The sequence below is a fragment of the Zingiber officinale genome, chromosome 6A, assembly GCF_018446385.1.
Source record: "Zingiber officinale cultivar Zhangliang chromosome 6A, Zo_v1.1, whole genome shotgun sequence".
Taxonomy (NCBI): domain Eukaryota; kingdom Viridiplantae; phylum Streptophyta; class Magnoliopsida; order Zingiberales; family Zingiberaceae; genus Zingiber; species Zingiber officinale.
This window is the reverse complement of record NC_055997.1, coordinates 104,811,487-104,818,612: the sequence shown is the minus strand read 5'-3', so window position 1 is coordinate 104,818,612 and position 7,126 is coordinate 104,811,487.

Here is a 7,126-nt window from a genome sequence, read left to right as displayed (position 1 = left end):
TTGGCAGGTGAGTTGAGATAAACAAACTGGAAGAGCGACAGTGAGGTTGGGTTCCCGAAGGGAACAACCTTAGGTCACTGATCCAACTGAAGAAACCGGAAAGGTTTCCAAGTTGAGATCAAGACAGTTCTACTGTCTATATTACTCATGCATTATATTACTGTGCTAACACTTGTTTTGCAGGAATATTGTTTAAACTCTGTTTTACAGATTCGGCCTGATCGGTCGATCGAACAGGAGGATTGGTCGACCGAACCAGCTTAACTCAGACCAGAGATCAGTTCAGATCAAACTGAGTCCAAGTCATATCAAAGCTTGATCGGTCGACCGAACCGTAAGATCGGTCGACAGAACCATGATGACTCAGCCTAGCCAGTTCATTAGCACCGATCAGCAACAAAGGAAAGAAGGGTTGATCGGTCGACCGAACTCAGGGATCGGTCGACCGATCCAATCAAAATTAATTGCACCATTAATGAAGATTTCTGCAGATTTCGACGAACAGGGAAATTGACTATTCGGTCGATCGAAAAAGGGCTTCGGTCGACCGAACCATTAAAGATCAGTAAATGGAAAAGATCGAGCCAGCTTCAGATTTCAGCCAGAATGGAAGGGAGCAGGTTCGGTCGACCGAACAGAGTGATCGGTCGACCGAACGTCCAAAATTCTTATAAAACATGCTCGAAGCCAGAAGCGTGAATATAACTTTCTAATCAAAAATTCTTGCTCTGTGAACAACTCATCTTCATCAGCTCAGCAAGCTACTGCATCCTAAAGTGCCAACCTAAGCTCTATCTACAATTTCGTTGTCGGTATATTTTAATTAAAGCTTGCATTGTAATTTCTTTCAAAGCAAGATAGTAGTGTGTTACTATCTTGCTCCATTGCACGATTCACTTCTTTCCAAGAATTTCGGAAAGAAGGATTATAGTGCCTTGCTCACCGGTACGGTCGAGGATCGCGAGCCTTCGAGTAGGAGTCGAGTTAGACTCCGAACGAAGTAAATAACCTTGCCTCATTTATTATTTTCGTTGCACGACTTTGATATAAAAGAAAATAAATAGTTTTTAAAAGGAGCGATATTCACCCCCCCCTCTATCGCTTCAAACGATCTATCACAAAGAGTATAAGGCTAATATGGAGAAACATCATGGTAAAAGTATCAAGACACTACGGTCTGATCGTGGTGGTAAATATCTCTTTGGAGAGTTTGGGAATTACCTATCAGAGGCCAGGATTCAATCTCAATTGTCTGCACCTGGTACACCCCAACAGAATGGTGTGACAGAACAAAAGAATATGACTCTCATAGAAATAGTTAGATCGATGATGAGTTATTCAGAATTACCAAATTCATTTTAGGGATATGCTCTGGAAACAACAGTGTATATTCTGAATATGATACCTTCTAAATCAGTACCCTTTACTCCCATGGAATTGTGGAATGAGCGTAAGCCTAGTCTGAGTCATATTCGGATATGGAGAAGTCCAGCACATGTGCTGAAGGGAGATACTGACAAGTTGGAATCACGTACAGAAGTTTGTCTGTTTATAGGATATCCTAAGGGAACGAAAGGTGGTTTGTTTTATAATCCTAAAAATCAGAAGATCATTGTTAGCACTAATACTCAATTTTTAAAGGAAGATTATGTAATTAACCATAAGCCCATGAGTGAAATTGTTCTAGAAGAAATTACAGAGGACACATCTAATCTAGTACCAACAGTACAAGATGAAATATCACAAGAAACTGTAACACGTATCACAAATGATACATAATTACAGGCAGTGCCTCGTCGTAGTGGGAGGGTTGTTAGGCAACTTGAAATATTCATGTTTTGGGAAAGTCTTTGGACTTGATCCCTAGTGAATATGAATCTGATCCTCGGACATATGATGAAGCGTTCCAAGATAAAGATGCAGCATCTTGGCAAAGAGCAATGAATACAAAAATAGAATCTATGTATTCTAATAAAGTCTGGGAGCTTGTAGAATTACCAAATGGTATAAAAGCCATTAAGTTTAAATAGGTCTATAATAGAAAAAAGAAGGATAGACGGGAAGGTAGAAACTTTCAAAGCAAGGCTTGTTGAAAAGGGTATCGATTATAAGGAAACCTTTTCACTGGTAGTCATGCTTAAGTCTATCCGAATTCTATATCTTTTGCTACTCATATGGATTATGAGATTTGGCAAGTGGATGTCAAGATAATTTTCCTTAATGGATGTCTTGAAGAAAGCATCCATATAAAGCAACCAGAGGGATTTATTGCAAAGGGCAAAGAGCATCAATATGTAAGCTCAATCGGTCTATTTATGGACTGAAGCAAAGCTTCAAGGTCTTGGAATATCCGGTTGTAATCCAGTCTTATGGATTTATTCAATGTCCGGATAAATCTTGTGTATACAAGAAGTGTGATGGAAATGTAATGGTATTTCTTGTACTATACGTAGATGACATTTTTGATAGTTGGAAACAATATCAAAGTGTTGTCGGAAGTAAGGGTATGGTTATCCAAGCAATTCGATATGAAGGACTTAGGAGAATGCGCACATATTCTTGGGATCAAAGTAATAAGGGATCGCAAGAAAAGGATGTTGTGCTTGTCCCAAGCTTCATATATCGATACAATCCTCACTACAAGAAAAATGGTCTATCATGACACACATAAATGTCCTTATAGCATATTTATGGTGACATTAACGCTTTGGTGACATCTATCAAAAACGCCCTATAAAGTGATGTCGTCTTAGACCCTCCTCAATTTCCTGACATTCTATAATGTCGTTAAATAATATCAATGCTAACATCAAAAGTGTCCTAATTTAAAGATATAACGACACTCTAAAATGTCAAGAAAAGTCTTTTTTTTAAGGACATTTATATATGTCGTGTTATCATCATAACAGTGATAAAGTTAAATGTCAACAAAACTCATTTATTATGATATTTATATTTGTTATAAGGACGATAAAAAATGTCAGTAAAATTAATTTATAAAATCATTTTAAATGTCACCTTAACTAATATATTATGACACTAACAAATGTCATTATAATAATTGTATAAATATATTTAAAATGATCATTAATATTTATATAGAATATATAACATGAATTCAATATTTGCACATCATCACAATCCATCCACCATTTACAATAGAAAACAATTATAAAATATTATTTAAAGTGCAAATAGATAATCTAATTCATCCAACAACTATTTGAGTCAAAGTTACAAATGCAAACTAACGACAAGTTCTTTACATCCAAAACTAACAACACACTACACTCAAAATATTAAGTTTTAAAACATAATCTTATAAAATAAAAACTAACTAGGCAGACCATCTTCAACCGTCGTATTGCTTTACAAAAATCCAAGTACCTATCACCTACAAATACAATGAATAAATCTGTATTAGTGAAATAAAACAATGAAGACAAAAAGTTAATAGAAATAATGAAAAAGATTAAATATCATACGAAACGAGAAAATGTAAAGTATCATTTCATATTCACCTAATAGTAATCTTCACTTACTGTTAACTGTAAATGCATTTCATATTTATTTAAAATTAAATATTTATTATGTGTGAAACGCATAATAAAAATGAAATTAAATAAACCTTACTCGTAAAGATGGATGATGAGGAACAGACATTTGTGGATTGCTATTTGGTGATCTGTGCTGATAACTATTGCAATTTGAAAAATGACTCTGGTTTGATTGATCAGAAATTTTAGCTTCTAACATTGCAATATGTTGACCTTGCTTTTTAATTTTCTCATCCATTTTTTCTAATTTTGTCTGTTGTTCCATCACTAGTCGATTGCATGTTCCACGACTAGGAACTTCTCCCCATAAATCAGATGGACTAACACCGTCACCAAGCATACGTACTCGACCAGGTCTATCTGGTCCCATGATTTGTGCAAATATATCATTCTGATTCACTAGATCATTAGAATCTTCAGGAAGTTGATTTGTTAATTCATTCATTGCAGCCTTTATCAAAACATAACATGCTGATACTTATTAAATACATAATGATAATTAAAATAAATCATTTTTGCTACAACATAGTTGAAGAGTATAAAATAGCTTACCAATCTTTCTGCTACAATATTACTTGAAGGACTTCCATTGGCATGAGTAAAGCAAGCCTGGAATAATTCAACTCGTGATGGAGGGTGTCCCTTTTCTTTTTCCTGCAAATATTCAAGTTCATCCCAATATAATAAGCATGTTTTCCACCTTCAGTTACTTCAATAAAACTAATTAATAGAATCTAGTAAAGTTAATCAACAGAAGCATGTTTTCCAAAGAGCATCAAACTTGCACAAAAAAAAAATACCATTTACTTGAAGCAGTTAGATGGGAGCAGCAGTAGCAAAAATATATATATATATATATATCCATGCATAGACTGACGATCTAGTTTAGCAACTATTTTAGTCCCATGCTTTGTTTACCAGATGTTCTCATACCATTTACTTGAAGCATGAAATATTTTCAATCTTAGCAGTTTTCAATCTTAGCAGCATGAAACATTTTCCAGAAGTCAAATGTGTACCTTACTACTAAGGTCGAGCACTCATAATATACAGACAAAAGCACAGATATAGTAAATTATTCTCTAAAGCATTTTAAGTTTGGGGATAGTAAAACTCGTATAGAATTATAATATGAATAAGAAGAATTACCAATTTATGTTGCACTTGAGCAAAAGATGTCCTTCCAGTGGTTTGATGCATTATCTTGTGCTTTCTGGCAGCTTTATTTTTTTCGCACATTTCCTAATATATTGAAATACACACATGTTACTCAAAATAAAAATCTACATATGATTAGAATCAAATTATATTCTAAATAAAAAAATATTGTCTACCTTTGATTTTTCTTTGTTCCAAAAAGTAATTAGTCTCATATACTGTTCGGCATTAACTCTTTCATCTTTCTATTCTAAGAGGACTTGAATTGATAATTCAGGATTATAGTATAATCTAGAATGTAAAGGTTCCTTTGTATGTTTAGTTGCAACAACTTCTTACTACTATATTACAGAAAATGAGGAGAGGGATACTTACATAAACTGTCCTTATATATATATAGTCACAACACACATGTATAAAACGTTGGCATGTATAATAGGGGCACACACACACACTACAAGCAGATTTATAGAATGTTGGCATGTATAAGTAGATTTATAGAACATATTACAACAACATTTCTCCACAAAACAAAGAAATATTTTGTATAAAAGAAAATATAATTAGAGAGCAATTAGATGTTACTTCAATTGATGATAAACTAAGATAAATAGATTTACATGGTTGACATGTTCAAAGGCAATTAAATTTTTTCAGCAATTAAATTTTTTTCAGCAAGAAAATATGGAAGAATTGATCGATCCTAACTCTAATGAAAAGCATGTCCTATGGCAGCACATCCAGTAGTATGATCTTAAATTGGTTGATCAAAATAAGTACAATATTGGTTTAATGACTTGTTTCAAAGTTCAACCTAAAATTTTCAACAAGCAGGTATGCATTAGTATTGGAGTCATCACCACCAATAACAACAAGTCCATCCAAAACAAGTTCCTTATTACATTTTCTAACATGCATGATTCATTTACTAAAGCAATGATTCATGAAGCAGGGATTCAATTACTGAAGCAAGGATTCATGAAGCAAGGAATCTAAGTAGCAGATGATGTAAAAGGTTTTAATAACATGCACAAATCAAATTCTATTATTAGGTCTTCAAGCTACATAGGGATTAGGCAAACTAAGGATATAACTAAAGCATGATTCATGAATTGAACAAGTATCCTAATTGTTAGAAAAAAATAAAAACCTTAGCGAAGACGAATGGTGGCTTCGGCACAGTGCTGAGGAGAATAGAACTGCATCTTGTGGAAAAAGGGAGACTTGCGGCAGAGATAAAGCTCGACAGTAGCGGAAACGGGGCATAGTGGCAAAGATGGGGCGCGACACTGGCAGAGATAGGGCACGATAGAGGAGACGGGCACAGCGACAGCGATGAGGCACAACCCTAAACTACGATTTCACTGCAGTGAGGGAAGCGGCAAAGGAATATAGGGCGCAACAATGACAGAGATGGGGCACGGCGGTGGAGACTGGCTGCAGATGTGGAGATGAGGCGCAGCGACAAAGACGATCTCGTCGCAGCGACGGAGACGATCAAGGTGTAGCAGCAGAGACGATCGAGGAGCAACGACGCCGGTGGAGACAGGGCACAAGCGCGTTTTGGGGAAAAGTCGATTGAGTACCTTGCGGCGGTGGAGACGGGGCACGAGCACGTTTGGGGAAAAGTCGATCGAGTACCTTGCGGCAGTGGAGACGGGGCACAAGCGCGTTTGGGAAAAGTTGATCTCTAGGTTAACGTTATATGATATAAATTATATTAATATATTTAATATTAATGATGACATTTATAAAATGTGTCAAGATAAAAGATCTAATCAGATATTATAGTTTTAAAATTAATTAGTGTTAATAAATGTCATTATAAAGGGTTTATAATGACGTTTTATAATAAGTGTCGTAAAGAAAATGTCCTAATAGACCATTTTTCTTGTAGTGCCTTACTCGTTTTAGCATGTAAGACTCTAAGAAAGGTTTTCTACTTTTTATGCATGGAATAACTTTATCTAAAGAGATGTCTCCGAAGACATCAAAGGAGATAGAGGACATGAAGGCAGTTCCTTATGCTTCGGCTATCGGAAGCCTAATGTATGCTATGTTATGCACGAGACCGGATATCTGTTTTGCCATGGGCATGGTTAGCAGATATCAAAGTAACCCAGGATAGAGACACTGGACTGCCGTAAAGCATATATTAAAGTACATTAGAGGGACTAGCTGTTATATGCTAGTTTATAAGATAGATGATTTGCTCCCTATGGGATACACGGATTTTGACTTCCAAATCAGATAGGGACAATAGTAAGTCGACCTCATGGTTTCGTGTTTACTTTAAGGAGGTGAAGCCATAACAATGGAGGAGTGTTAAGCATAGATGCTTTCTGGACTCCACCATGGAAGCTGAGTATATGACAGCCTCTGAGGCAGCCATAGAAGTTGTATGACTCAGA